This window comes from Trachypithecus francoisi, unplaced genomic scaffold, assembly GCF_009764315.1.
Source record: "Trachypithecus francoisi isolate TF-2019V2 unplaced genomic scaffold, Tfra_2.0 Lachesis_group1, whole genome shotgun sequence".
Lineage (NCBI taxonomy): Eukaryota > Metazoa > Chordata > Mammalia > Primates > Cercopithecidae > Trachypithecus > Trachypithecus francoisi.
The window spans coordinates 64,306,093-64,321,160 of NW_022681454.1; positions in this window are offsets into that span (position 1 = coordinate 64,306,093).

Consider the following 15,068-nt stretch of genomic DNA (forward strand, 5'->3'; position numbering starts at 1 on the left):
ATCATCTCAATAAAGGCAGAAAATATCATGTAATGAAGGCTATACGTTTCAGAAACATCCGTAAACTGGCAAATAGTATCTATAAATAAAACACACACTGATACCGCACTTAAGGGAGAAAGACTAAATTGGCTCTTCTCACTTCCATTCAACATTGCATTAGAGGTTCTAGACAAGACAAATAGGTTTAAAAAAAATGAAAGAATAAAAGATTCCAATACTAGAAATAAATAAGTTAAGCTATCTTTATTGGCTTTTGTCATAATGTTATAATAGTAATGATTTACAAATCCACTAGAAAAACATTATAGCAATAAACCAGTAATGCAAGATTTTAGGATATAGGATCAATAAACAAAAAACTATTTCTCCATAATTGCAATAAAAATTTAGGCTAAAATCATGATTAAAACAATCACAATTAAAATAGCATGGAAATATAACTCATGAATTTTTCTTTTTTTCTTTTTTTCTGAGATGGAGTCTCACTCTGTAGCCCAGGCTGGAATGCAGTGGCACAATCTTGGCTCACTGCAACCTCCGCCTCCTGTGTTCAAGAGATTCTTCTGCCTCAGGCTCCTGAGTAGCTTGGGTTACAGGCATGCGCCACCACACCTGGCTAATTTTTGTATTTTTAGTAAAGACAGGGTTTCACCATATAGGTCAGGTTGATCTTGAACAACCTGTGACCTTGTGATCTGCCTACCTTGGCCTCCTAAAGTGCTGGGATTACAGGCATGAGTCACCGCACCTGGCCATGAATAAATTTAACAAAAAGGAGAGTAAAACTTGCCCTGTGAAATCTACAAAACATTGTGGAAATAAATTAAATGATATCTAAATAAATGAAAGGACATCTCATATTCATGTATTGAAACACTTAATATTGTGACAATGCCCGTACTCTACTCCCCGAATTGTTATGCAGATTCAATTCAATTCGTATTAAAATTCCAGATAACTTCTTTCATAAATTGACTAGCCAATTCTAAAATGTATGTAGGTACATAGGAGACATTAATAACTGAAACAATTTAGATGCGATGTCATGCACCTGTAACCCCAGCTACTAAGGTGGCTGCAATTGGTGGATTCCTTGAGCCCAGAACTTCTAATTCAGCCTGAGAAATGTAGTGAGACCTCTGCCTTAAAAAAAAAAAAAAAAGAAGAAGAAGAAGAAGAAAAGAAATAGCTGAAACAATTTAAAATAAAAAACAAAGTTGAAAGACTTTTACTTTCTGCTTTTAAAGACAAATACCAATATAGAATAATCAAGAGAGTGTGATACAGACTTAAGATAGGCATATAAATCAGTGTAAAAGATTTTAGAATCTAGGAATATACTCATGCATCTATAGTTATTGACCAAAGTGCCCAATTTAAAGAGTCAAAGAATAGATTATTCAACAAACATAATTGGGAAAACTGATTATCCACATACGAAATAATAGAGTTGGGCCCCCTACCTCAAACCACTTACAAAAACTAACTCAAAATAAGTTAAAGCTGAATGTAAGCAATAGAACTGTAAAACTCTAATAATGAAACATGGGGGCTTATGTCCATGGTTTTGCATTTGGGTATAGTTTGGTCGATATGACACTAAAAATAAAAGTGACCCAATTCAAGCTGATTCATAGGATTTCATCAAAATTAATATTTTTGTGTTTCAATGGATATTATTAAGAAAGTAAAAGGACACACCAAAAATGAGATAATATACTTGGATAGCATATATATGATAAGGAACTTATAGGAAAAATATATTAAATATGTAAGTCCATAAAAAGTAGACAAATACTTTAATCAAAATGAGCAAAGCATCAAAATGGAAATTTTTCTAAGAAGATATAAAATGGCTAATTAGCACATAAAAATGCTCAAAATTGTTAGATATGAAGGAAATATAAATCACAATGAGATTTCACTTCACTCACACTGGCTGTAATCAAAAAACATATGATAACAAGTATTGACAAGGTTATGGAGACATTAAAACCATCGTGCATTGGTGGTGAGAATGGAAAATAGTTCAGCCATTGCGAAAACCAGTTAGCAATTCCTCAAAAGGTTACACATACATTTACTATATAATCCAGCAATTCCACTTCTAGATACACACCCAAGAGAAATAAAAATATGTCCACAGAAAGCTTGTACATGAATGTAAATCAGCATTATTTGTAATCATCACAAATGGAAAAAAATAAATGTCTATCAACTGATAAATGAACAAATAAAATGAGTATATATGCACTTTGGAGTACTATTTGACAGTAGAAAGAAATGAAGTCCTTATATACACTATTCCATAGGTGAACCTTTAATACATTATGCTAAACACAACAAGCCACTCACAAAAGACCATATATTATGCGATTTCATTTTTTAAAGTGTTTTATTTTTCCATAGGTTATTGGGGTACAGGTGGTATTTGGCTACATAAATTCTTTAGTGGTGATTTGTGAAATCCTGGTGCACCCATCACCCAAGCAGTATACACTGTACCACATGTGTTGTCTTTTATCCCTTGCCCCCTCCCACTCTTCTGCCCAAGTCTCCAAAGTCCATTGTAACATTCTTATGCCTTTGTGTCCTCATAGCTTAGCTCCCACATTATCAGTGAGAACATACGATGTTTGGTTTCCCATTCCTGAGTTACTTCGCTTAGAATAATAGTCTCCAATCTCATCCAGGTCATTGCAAATGTTACTAATTCTTTAAATTTTATGACTGAGTAATATTCCATCTTATGGATATACCACAGTTTGTTTATCCATTCGTTGACTGATGGACATTTGGGTTAGTTCTATAATTTTCCAGTTGTGAATTGTGCTGCTATAAACAGGCATGTGCAAGTATCTTTTTTGAATAATGACTTCTTTTCCTCTCGGTAAATACCCAGCAGTGGGATTGGCAGATCAAATGGTAGTTCAACTTTTAGTTCTTTAAGGAATCATCACACTGTTTTCCACCGTGGCTGTGCTAGTTTACATTCTCACCAGTGTAGAAGTGTTCCCTGATCACTGCATCCATGCCAACATCTACTGTATTTTGATTTTTTTTATTATTATTATTATGGCCATTCTTGAAGGAGTAAGGTGGTATTGCATTGTGGTTTTGATTTGCATGTCCCTGATCATTAGTGTTGTCAAGCACTTTTTTCATAAGTTTATTGGCCATTTGTATACTTATTTTGAGAATTGTCTATTCATGTCCTTATCCCACTTTTTACTGGAATCTTTTTTTTTTTTTTCTTACTGATTTGTTTGAGTTCGTTGTAGATTCTGGACATTAGTACTTTGCCATAGGTATAGATTAAGAAGATTTTCTCCCACTCTGTGGGTTGTCTGTTTACTATGCTGACTGCTCCTTTTGCTGTGCACAAGTTAGTTTAATTAGGTCCTACCTATTTATCTTTGGTTTTATTGCATTTGCTTTTGGGTTTTTGGTCATGAAATCCTTGCCTAAGCCAACGTCTAGAAGGGTTTTTCCAACGTTATCTTCTAGAGTTCCAGTTTCACGTCTTAGGTTTCAGTCTTTAATCTGTTTTGAGTTGATTTTTGTATAAGGTAAGAGACAAGGATTCAGTTTCATTCTCCTACATGTGGCTAGCCAATTATCCCAGCACCATTTGTTGAAAAGGGTGTCCTTTCCCCACTATATGTTTCTGTTTACTTCATCAAAGATCAGTTGGCTGTAAGTATTTGGGTTTATTTCTGGGTTCTCTATTCTATTCCATTCATCTATGTGCCTATTTTTATATGAGTACCACTCTGTTTTGGTGACTATGGTCCTAGAGTATAGTTTGAAATCAGGTAGCGTGATGGCTCCAGATTTGTTCTTTTTGCTTAGTCTTGCTTTGGCTATGTGGGCTCTTTTTTGGTTCCATATGAATTTTAAATTGTTTTTTCTAACTCTGTGAAGAATGATCATGGTATTTTGATGGGGATTGTACTGAATTTGTAGATTGCTTTTGGCAGTATGGTCATTTTCACAATATTTATTCTACCCATCCATGAGCATGGGATGTTTTTCCATCTGTTTGTGTCATCTATCATTTCTTTCAGCAGTGATTTGTAGTTTTCCTTGTGAAGGTGTTTTGACTCCTTTGTTAGGTATATTCCTAAGTATTTTATTTTACTTTATTTGTTTGCAGCTATTGTAAAATGGGTTGAGTTCTTGATTTGATACTCTGCTTGGTCACTTTTGGTGTATAGAAGAGCTACTGATTTGCGTACATTAATCTTGCACCGGAAACTTTGTGGTATTCCTTTATCAGTTCTATGTGCTTTCTGGAGGAGTTCTTAGGATTTTCAAGGTAAACAATCATATTATTAGCAAACAGGGACAGTTTGACTTCTTCTTTACTGATTTGGATGCCCTTTATTTCTTTCTCTTTTCTGATTGCTCTGGCTAGGACTTCTAGTACTATGTTGAAGAGGAGTGGTGAGAGTGGGCAACCTTGTCTTGTTCCCATTCTCAGAGGGAATGCTTTCAACTTTTCCCCATTTAGTATTGCGTTGGCTGAGAGTTTGCCATAGATGGCTTTTATTACATTAAGGTATTCCCTTGTATGCTGATTTTGCTGAGAATTTTAATCATAAAGCAATGCTAGATTTTGTCAAATGCTTTTTCTGCATCTATCGAGATGATCATGTGATTTTTGCTTTTAATTCTGTTTATGTGATGTACCACATTTACTGACTTGTGTGTATTAAACCATCCCTGCATCCCTGGTATAAAACTAACGTTGTCATGGTGGATTATCTTTTTGATACATTGTTGGATTCAGTTAGCTAGTATCTTGTTAAGAATTTTAGCATTTATGTTCATTAAGGGTATAGGTCTGTAGTTTTCTTTTTTGATTGTGTCCTTTTTTGGATTTGGTATTAGGGAGATGTTGGTTTCATAGAATGAATTAGGGAGGGTTCCTCTTTTCTCTATCTTGTGGAGTAGTGTCAAAAGGATTGGTGTCAATTCTTCTTTGAATGTCTGGTAGAATTCTGCTGTGAATCTGTGTGGTCCTGGACTTTTTTTTGTTGGAAATTTTTAAATTACCATTTCAATCTTGCTGATTCTTATTGGTATGTTCAGGGTATCTAATTCTTCCTGATTTAAGTTAGGAAGGTTGTATTTTTCCAGGAATTTATCCATCGCTTCTACATTTTCTAGTTTATGTGCATAAAGGTGTTCATAGCAGCCTTGAATGATCTTTTGGGTCCTGTGTGATTTATACTTCAAAGATATGTTGTTTTGATGTGTTTGCAGAATTTGTTTCAAGATTTAGATTTCCTTTAACAGTTCTTGTAGTGGTGGCTTGGTACTAGCGAATTCTCTCAGCATTTCTTTGTCTGAAAATGGCTATCTTTCCTTCATGTATGATGTGATGTTTAGTTTCACTGGATACAAAATTGTTGGCTGATAATTGTTTTGTTTGAAGAGGCTGAAGATAGGGCCCTAATCCTTTCTAATTTATAGGGTTTCTGCTGAGAAATCTGCTGTTAATCAAATAGATTTCCTTTATAGGTTACCTGCTGCTTCTCTCTCACAGCTCTTAAGATTCTTTCCTTCTTTTTTTTTTTTTTTTTTGAGATAGAGTTTCACTCTTTTTGCCCAGGTTACAGTGCAACAGCATAATCTCGGCTCACCACAACCTCTACTTCTTGGGTTCAAGCTATTCTCCCACCTCAGCCTCCTGAGTAGCTGGGCTTACAGGTGCGTACCACCATGCCTGGCTAATTTTTGTATTTTTAGTAGAGACGGGGTTTCACTATGTTGGTCAGGCTGGTCTTGAACTCCCGACTTCAGGTGGTCTGCCCACCTCAGCCTCCCAAAGTGTTGGGATTACATGCATGAGCCACTGTGCCTGGCTTCTTTCCTTCATCTTTTTTTTTTTTTTTTTTTTTGAGAGGGAGTCTTGCTCTGTTGCCTAGGCTGGAGTGCAATGGCACAATCTCCATTCACTGCAAGCTCCGCCTCCTGGGTTCACGCCATTCTCCTGCCTCAGCCTCCCAAGTAGCCAGGACTACAGGCGTCCACCACCGTGCCCGGCTAATTTTTGTATTTTTAGTAGAGACGGGGTTTCACCGTGTTCGCCAGGGTGGCCTCGATCTCCTGAACTCGTGATCCACCCATCTCAGCCTCCCAAAGTGCTAGGATTACAGGCGTGAGCCACCACGCCCGGTCTTTCCTTCACCTTAACTTTGAATAGCCTGATGACAATGTGCCTAGGTGTGGATCTTTTCACGATGAATTTCCCAGGTGTTCTTTGTGCTTCTTGTATGGGTCTCTAGGAAGACTGGGGAATTTTTCCTCAATTATTCCCCCAAATATATTTCCAAGGTTTTTGAATTGTCTTCTTCCTCAGGAATACCGATTCTTCTTAGATTTGGTCATTTAATGTAGTCCCAGACTTCTTGGAGTCTTTGTTCATATTTTATTTTATTTATTTTTTTCTTTATTGGATCAAGTTAATTTGAAGACCTTGTCTTTGAATTCTGAATTTCTTTCTTCTCTTTGTTCAATTCTATTGCTGAGATTTTCCCGAGCATTTTGCATTTCTAAAAGTGTATTCAAAGTTTCCTGAATTTTTTATTTTTTTGTCTTTCAGTTATTTCATTGACTATTTCTCTCTTCACTTATTGTATTATGTTTTGGATTTCCTTACATTGGGCTTTGCCTTTCTCTGGTCCCTCCCTGATTAGATTAATAACTAACCCCCTGAATTCTTTTTCAGGTAAATCAGGGACTTCTTGATTTAGATAAATTACTGGTGAACTAGCATGATTTTCAGGGGAGTGTTAACAAGCTTTCTTTTGTCATATTCCCAGAGTTGGTGTTCTGGTTCCTTCTCATTTGTGTAGGCTCTGTCTGAGGGAAGGTCTGGGGCTGAAGACTGCTGTTCGGACATTTTTTGTCCCACGGGGTGTTCCCTTGTTGTAGTACTCTCCCCTTTTTTTGTGGATGTGACTTCCTGTGAGCCAAACTACAGTGATTGTTATCTCTCTTCTGGGTCTAGCCATCCAGCAAGTCTACCCAGCTCCAGGCTGGTACTAGGGGTTGTCTGCGGAGTCCTGTGATATGAAATATCTATGGATCTCTCAGCTGTGGATACCAGTGTCTGTTCAGGTGGAGGGTATAAAGGACTCTGTGGGGGTCCTTAGCTTTGGTGGCTTAATGCTCTATTTTGTGCTGGTTGGCCTCCTGCCAGGAGGTGGTGCTTTCCAGAAAGCATCAGCTGTAGTAGTGTGGAGAGGGACTGGTGGTGAGCGGGGCCCTAGAACTCCCAAGATTATAGGTCCTCTGTCTTCTACTATGGGGGGGTGGGAGGGGGTTAGGGAAGGACCTTCAGGTGGGGGCGGGTCTAGGCATGTTTGAGCTCAGGCCCTCCTTGGGCAGGCCTTGCTTTGCCTGCTGTGGGAGATGGGGGTGAGATTCTCAGGTCACTGGAGTTGTGTACCTAGGTGGATTATGGCTGCCTCTACTGAGTTATGAGGTTGTCAGGGAAGTGGGGGAAAGCCAGCAGTCACAGGCCTCACCCAGCTCTCATGCACACTGAAAGGCCACTCTCACTTCCACCGTGGCCCCTGCAACAGTACGGAGTCTGTTTCCAGGAGGAAGGCAAATTGGCCTTGAATATTTGCCTGAGGTTTTCTACCTCCCAGCTGCAAAGAAAAGGGCTTTAGTTCTTCCCCCGCCTGTGAAGTCTGCAAGCTGGATTCATGCCCTCCTCCAAGTTCTGGCCAGGAGGCTTCTCACATGTTCAAATTGTTACAAAGTTCAGCAGACAAGTCCCTTTCACTGTGGACTTTTACCCCGTAATGTTCTTGTAACAGTTCAAACTCCGAGAGGGCACCAACAGAAAACACGAGACAGTGTGGAGCAGCATGCTGTTTTAATGAGCACCTGGGGGCAGGCAGATTAAGGCCTAAAATGGCATCAGTCCCAAGTGAGGATGGGACAGGGGTTTTATAGTCCTCTGTAAACAGTAAGTTCCCAGTCTGATGTGACTGCTATCTAGTATCCAGACGACCTCTTTCTTTTTTTTTTTTTTTTTTTTTTTTTTTTTTTTTTTTTATTATACTTTAAGTTCTAGGGTACATGTGCATGACGTTTATATCATGTATACTCCCCAATGCAATCCCTCCCTCCTCCCCCCTCCCCATGATAGGCCCCAGTGTGTGATGTTCCCCTTCCCGAGTCCAAGTGATCTCATTGTTCAGTTCCCACCTATGAGTGAGAACATGCGGTGTTTGGTTTTCTCTTCTTGTGATAGTTTGCTAAGAATGATGGTTTCCAGCTGCATCCATGTCCCTACAAAGGACGCAAACTCATCCTTTTTGATGGCTGCATAGTATTCCATGGTGTATATGTGCCACATTTTCTTAATCCAGTCTGTCACAGATGGACATTTGGGTTGATTCCAAGTCTTTGCTATTGTGAATAGTGCTGCAATAAACATACGTGTGCATGTGTCTTTGTAGTAGAGTAATTTAAATCCTTTGGGTATATACCCAGTAGTGGGATGGCTGGGTCATATGGTACATCTAGTTCTAGATCCTTGAGGAATCGCCATACTGTTTTCCATAATGGTTGAACTAGTTTACAATCCCACCAACAGTGTAAAAGTGTTCCTATTTCTCCACATCCTCTCCAACACCTGTTGTTTCCTGACTTCTTAATGATTGCCATTCTAACTGGTGTGAGATGGTATCTCATTGTGGTTTTGATTTGCATTTCTCTGATGGCCAGTGATGATGAGCATTTTTTCATGTGTCTGTTGGCTGTATGGATGTCTTCTTTTGAGAAATGTCTGTTCATATCCTTTCCCCACTTTTTGATGGGGTTGTTTGTTTTTTCTTGTATATTTGTTTGAGTTCTTTGTAGATTCTGGATATTAGCCCTTTGTCAGATGAGTAGGTTGCAAAAATTTTTCCCATTCTGTAGGTTGCCTGTTCACTCTGATGGTAGTTTCTTTAGCTGTGCAAAAGCTCTTTAGTTTAATTAGATCCCATGTGTCAATTTTTGCTTTTGCTGCCGTTGCTTTTGGTGTTTTAGACATGAAGTCCTTGCCCATGCCTATGTCCTGAATGGTACTACCTAGATTTTCTTCTAGGGTTTTTATGGTATTAGGTCTAACATTTAAGTCTCTAATCCATCTTGAATTAATTTCGTATAAGGGGTAAGGAAAGGATCCAGTTTCAGCTTTCTACTTATGGCTAGCCAATTTTCCCAGCACCATTTATTAAATAGGGAATCCTTTCCCCATTTCTTGTTTCTCTCAGGTTTGTCAAAGATCAGATGGCTGTAGATGTGTGGTATTATTTCTGAGGACTCTGTTCTGTTCCATTGGTCTATATCTCTGTTGTGGTACCAGTACCATGCTGTTTTGGTTACTGTAGCCTTGTAGTATAGTTTGAAGTCAGGTAGCGTGACGCCTCCAGCTTTGTCCTTTTGACTTAGGATTGTCTTGGCAATGCGGGCTCTTTTTTGGTTCCATATGAACTTTAAAGCCGTTTTTTCCAATTCTGTGAAGAAAGTCATTGGTAGCTTGATGGGGATGGCATTGAATCTATAAATCACCTTGGGCAGTATGGCCATTTTCACGATATTGATTCTTCCTATCCATGAGCATGGTATGTTCTTCCATTTGTTTGTGTCCTCTTTGATTTCACTGAGCAGCGGTTTGTAGTTCTCCTTGAAGAGGTCCTGACATCCCTTGTAAGCTGGATTCCTAGGTATTTGATTCTCTTTGAAGCAATTGTGAATGGAAGTTGATTCCTGATTTGGCTCTCTGCTTGTCTGTTACTGGTGTATAAGAATGCTTGTGATTTTTGCACATTAATTTTGTATCCTGAGACTTTGCTGAAGTTGCTTATCAGCTTAAGCAGATTTTGGGCTGAGACAATGGGTTTTCTAAATATACAATCATGTCATCTGCAAACAGGGACAATTTGACTTCTTCTTTTCCTAACTGGATACCCTTGATTTCTTTCTCTTGCCTGATTGCCCTAGCCAGAACTTCCAACACTATGTTGAATAGGAGTGGTGAGAGAGGGCATCCCTGTCTTGTGCCAGTTTTCAAAGGGAATTTTTCCAGTTTTTGCCCATTCAGTATGATATAGCTGTGGGTTTGTCATAAATAGCTCTTATTATTTTGAGGTACATTCCATCAATACCAAATTTATTGAGCGTTTTTAGCATAAGGGCTGTTGAATTTTGTCAAAAGCCTTTTCTGCATCTATTGAGATAATCATGTGGTTCTTGTCTTTGGTTCTGTTTATATGCTGGATTACGTTTATTGATTTGCGAATGTTGAACCAGCCTTGCATCCCAGGGATGAAGCCCACTTGATCATGGTGGATAAGCTTTTTGATGTGCTGCTGAATCCGGTTTGCCAGTATTTTATTGAGGATTTTTGCATCGATGTTCATCAGGGATATTGGTCTAAAATTCTCTTTTTTGTTGTGTCTCTGCCAGGCTTTGGTATCAGGATGATGTTGGCCTCATAAAAAGAGTTAGGGAGGATTCCCTCTTTTTCTATTGATTGAAATAGTTTCAGAAGGAATGGTACCAGCTCCTCCTTGTACCTCTGGTAGAATTCAGCTGTGAATCCATCTGGTCCTGGACTTTTTTTGGTGGTAGGCTATTATTGTTGCCTCAATTTCAGAGCCTGCTATTGGTCTATTCAGGGATTCAACTTCTTCCTGGTTTAGTCTTGGGAGAGTGTAAGTGTCCAGGAAATTATCCATTCTTCTAGATTTTCTAGTTGATTTGCGTAGAGGCATTATAGTATTCTCTGATGGTTGTTTGTATTTCTGTGGGGTCGGTGGTGATATCCCCTTTATCATTTTTTATTGCGTCTATTTGATTCCTCTCTCTTTTCTTCTTTATTAGTCTAGCTAGCGGTCTGTCAATTTTGTTGATCTTTTCAAAAAACCAACTCCTGGATTCATTGATTTTTGGAGGGTTTTTTGTGTCTCTATCTCCTTCAGTTCTGCTCTGATCTTAGTTATTTCTTGCCTTCTGCTAGCTTTTGAATGTGTTTGCTCTTGCCTCTCTAGTTCTTTTAATTGTGATGTTAGAGTGTCAATTTTAGATCTCTCCTGCTTTCTCTTGTGGGCATTTAGTGCTATAAATTTCCCTCTACACACTGCTTTAAATGTGTCCCAGAGATTCTGGTATGTTGTATCTTTGTTCTCATTGGTTTCAAAGAACATCTTTATTTCTGCTTTCATTTCGTTATGTACCCAGTATCTTCAGGAGCAGGTTGTTCAGTTTCCATGTAGTTGAGCGGTTTTGATTGAGTTTCTTAGTCCTGAGTTCTAGTTTGATTGCACTGTGGTCTGAGAGACAGTTTGTTATAATTTCTGTTCTTGTACATTTGCTGAGGAGTGCTTTACTTCCAATTATGTGGTCATTTTGGAATAAGTGCGATGTGGTGCTGAGAAGAATGTATATTCTGTTGATTTGGGGTGGAGAGTTCTATAGATGTCTATTAGGTCCGCTTGGTGCAGAGATGAGTTCAATTCCTGGATATCCTTGTTAACTTTCTGTCTCGTTGATCTGTCTAATGTTGACAGTGGAGTGTTGAAGTCTCCCATTATTATTGTATGGGAGTCTAAGTCTCTTTGTAGGTCTCTAAGGACTTGCTTTATGAATCTGGGTGCTCCTGTATTGGGTGCATATATATTTAGGAGAGTTAGCTCTTCCTGTTGAATTGATCCCTTTACCATGATGTAATGGCCTTCTTTGTCTCTTTTGATCTTTGATGGTTTAAAGTCTGTTTTATCAGAGACTAGGATTGCAACCCCTGCTTTTTTTTGTTCCCATTTGCTTGGTAGATCTTCCTCCATCCCTTTATTTTGAGCCTATGTATGTCTCTGCATGTGAGATGGGTCTCCTGAATACAGCAGACTGATGGTTTGACTCTTTATCCAGTTTGCCAGTCTGTGTCTTTTAATTGGAGCATTTAGTCCATTGACATTTAAGGTTAATATTGTTATGTGTGAACTTGATCCTGTCATTATGATATTAACTGGTTATTTTGCTCGTTAGTTGATGCAGTTTCTTCCTAGCCTCGATGGTCTTTACATTTTGGCATGTTTTTGCAATGGCTGGTACCGCTTGTTCCTTTCCATGTTTAGGGCTTCCTTCAGGGTCTCTTGTAAAGCAGGCCTGGTGGTGACAAAATCTCTAAGCATTTGCTTATCTGTAAAGGATTTTATTTCTCCTTCACTGATGAAGCTTAGTTTGGCTGGATATGAAATTCTGGGTTGAAAATTCTTTTCTTTAAGAACGTTGAATATTGGCCCCCACTCTCTTCTGGCTTGTAGAGTTTCTGCCGAGAGGTCTGCTGTTATTCTGATGGGCTTCCCTTTGTGGGTAACCCGACCTTTCTCTCTGGCTGCCCTTAAGATTTTTTCTTCATTTCCACTTTGGTGAATCTGGCAATTATGTGTCTTGGAGTTGCTCTTCTGGAGGAGTATCTTTGTGGCGTTCTCTGTATTTCCTGAATTTGAATGTTGGCCTGCCCTACTAGGTTGGGGAAGTTCTCCTGGATGATATCCTGAAGAGTGTTTTCCAACTTGGTTCCATTTTCCCCCTCACTTTCAGGCACTCCAATCAGACGTAGATTTGGTCTTTTTACATAATCCCATACTTCTTGCAGCCTTTGTTCATTTCTTTTTCTTCTTTTTTCTTTTGGTTTCTCTTCTTGCTTCATTTCATTCATTTGATCCTCAATCGCTGATACTCTTTCTTCCAGTTGATCCAGTCGGTTACTGAAGCTTGTGCATTTGTCACGTATTTCTCGTGTCATGGTTTTCATCTCTGTCATTTCGTTTATGATCTTCTCTGCATTAATTAATCTAGCTGTCAATTCTTCCACTTTTTTTTCAAGATTTTTAGTTTCTTTGCGCTGGGTACGTAATTCCTCCTTTAGCTCTGAGAGGTTTGATGGACTGAAGCCTTCTTCTCTCATCTCGTCAAAGTCATTCTCTGACCACTTTGATCCGTTGCTGGCGATGGGCTGCGCTCCTTTGCAGGGTGAGATGCGCTCTTATTTTTTGAATTTCCAGCTTTTCTGCCCTGCTTCTTCCCCATCTTTGTGGTTTTATCTGTCTCTGGACTTTGATGATGGTGACGTACGGATGGGGTTTTGGTATAGGTGTCCTTCCTGTTCGATAGTTTTCCGTCTGACAGTCAGAAGGAGTGTCTGTTGGTCTGTTGGAGTTTGCTTGAGGTCCACTCCAGACCCTGTTTGCCTGGGTATCAGCAGCAGAGGTTGCCGAAGATAGAATATTGCTGAACAGCGAGTGTACCTGTCTGATTCTTTCTTTGGGAGTTTCCTCTCAGGGGTGACGCCACCCTGTGAGGTGTGGGGTGTCAGACTGCCCCTAGTGGGGGATGTCTCCCAGCTAGGCTACTCAGGGGTCAGGGACCCACCTGAGCAGGCAGTCTGTCCGTTCTCGGATCTCAACCTCCGCGTTAGGAGATCCACGGCTCTCCCCAAAGCTGTCAGACAGAGTCGTTCGCGTCTGCACCGCCCCCGCTCTTTCCCCTAATGGACTGCAGCTGTGCGCTGTCCGCAGAGGTAGAGTCTACAGAGACAGGCAGGCTTCCTTGAGCTGCTGTGAGCTCCACCCAGTTCGAGCTTCCCAGCGGCTTTGTTTACCTACTTAAGCCTCAGCAATGGCGGGCGCCCCTCCCCCAGCCTCGCTGCTGCCTTGCGGATAGATCGCTGCAGACGGCTGTGTTAGCAGTGAGGGAGGCTCTGTGGGCGTGGGACCCTCCCGGCCAGGTGTGGGATATATTCTCCTGGTGTGCCTGTTTCCTTAAAGCAGTATTGGGGTGGGAGTTACCCGATTTTCCAGGTGTTGTGTGTCTCAGTTCCCCTGGCTAGGAAAAAGGGATTCCTTTCCCCCTTGCGCTTACAGGTGAGGCGATGCCTCGCCCTGCTTCAGCTCACGCTGGTCAGGCTGCAGCAGCTGACCAGCACCGATTGTCCGGCACTCCCTAGCGAGATGACCCCAGTACCTCAGTTGAAAACGCAGAAATCACCGGTCTTCTGTGTCGCTCGCGCTGGGAGTTGGAGACTGGAGCTGCTCCTATTCGGCCATCTTGCTCCGCCCCCCCCAGACGACCTCTTTCTTGATCTTCAGGGGTACGTGTCTTCCAGCCAGGGTAGGTGTCTTCCAGTTGGCTCTCTTCCTGCTTCTGCTATCTTGCTGATGCATGCTGCTGACACAAGTGGCCTTGCATCTTGGGACTGCACCTGAGAGGAGGAGTTACTCATCCCTTCAAGCTTTCAGGCCCCAAGGAGAATCTTTCATTCCTGTCTATTTGGTTATAGAATAAAGGAAAAAGGGGTGACTTTCTCCATAACTACTTCAGGCATGACATAGGGATTGGCATGGGCACCTTGGAAAAAGAAAACCTTAATTTTAGGGGTATTCTTGAGAAACTGGTTGGTATCCAGCATGTTGTTGTAGCAGGAGCACCGTCTGGATTGTCTGGTTACATGTCTGTGCCTGCAAGACAGTTAGGTTGAGAGGACAAGGAGATGTCAACAGGGAGAGGCATGACATCATTTGCTGCTTCATAAATGAAAGACCATGACTTAATTAAGGAGGGGAGGTAACTCCTGCGTGGCTCAGAGTCTGATAAGGGTAGAGGCCCCAAGACGAATGTTTGATCATACATGATTTCAAAGACACTATAAAAAGAGGGTGCTTTTGCTGTTGTGCAAAGTCTCATGAGGGAGGGCAAAAGGGAGATTTTTTTTTTTTTTTTTGTCCAGGACTGGCAAGTTTCTAGAGCCAGCTTGGTGAGTTGGGCTTTAAAGACAGAGTTAATTTTTTCAACCTTGCCTGAAGATTGAGGTCTGTAGGGTGTGTGGAGAACTTACTTTATTCTTAAGGATATAAAAATGCCTTGGGTAATTTGACTGATGAAGGCAGGACCGTTATCGGACTGGATGGATGTTGGGAGTCTGAAACGGGAAATTGTATACATGATGAGTTTATGTGATGATACTTGCACCTTCTGAAGTTGTTGGGAATGCT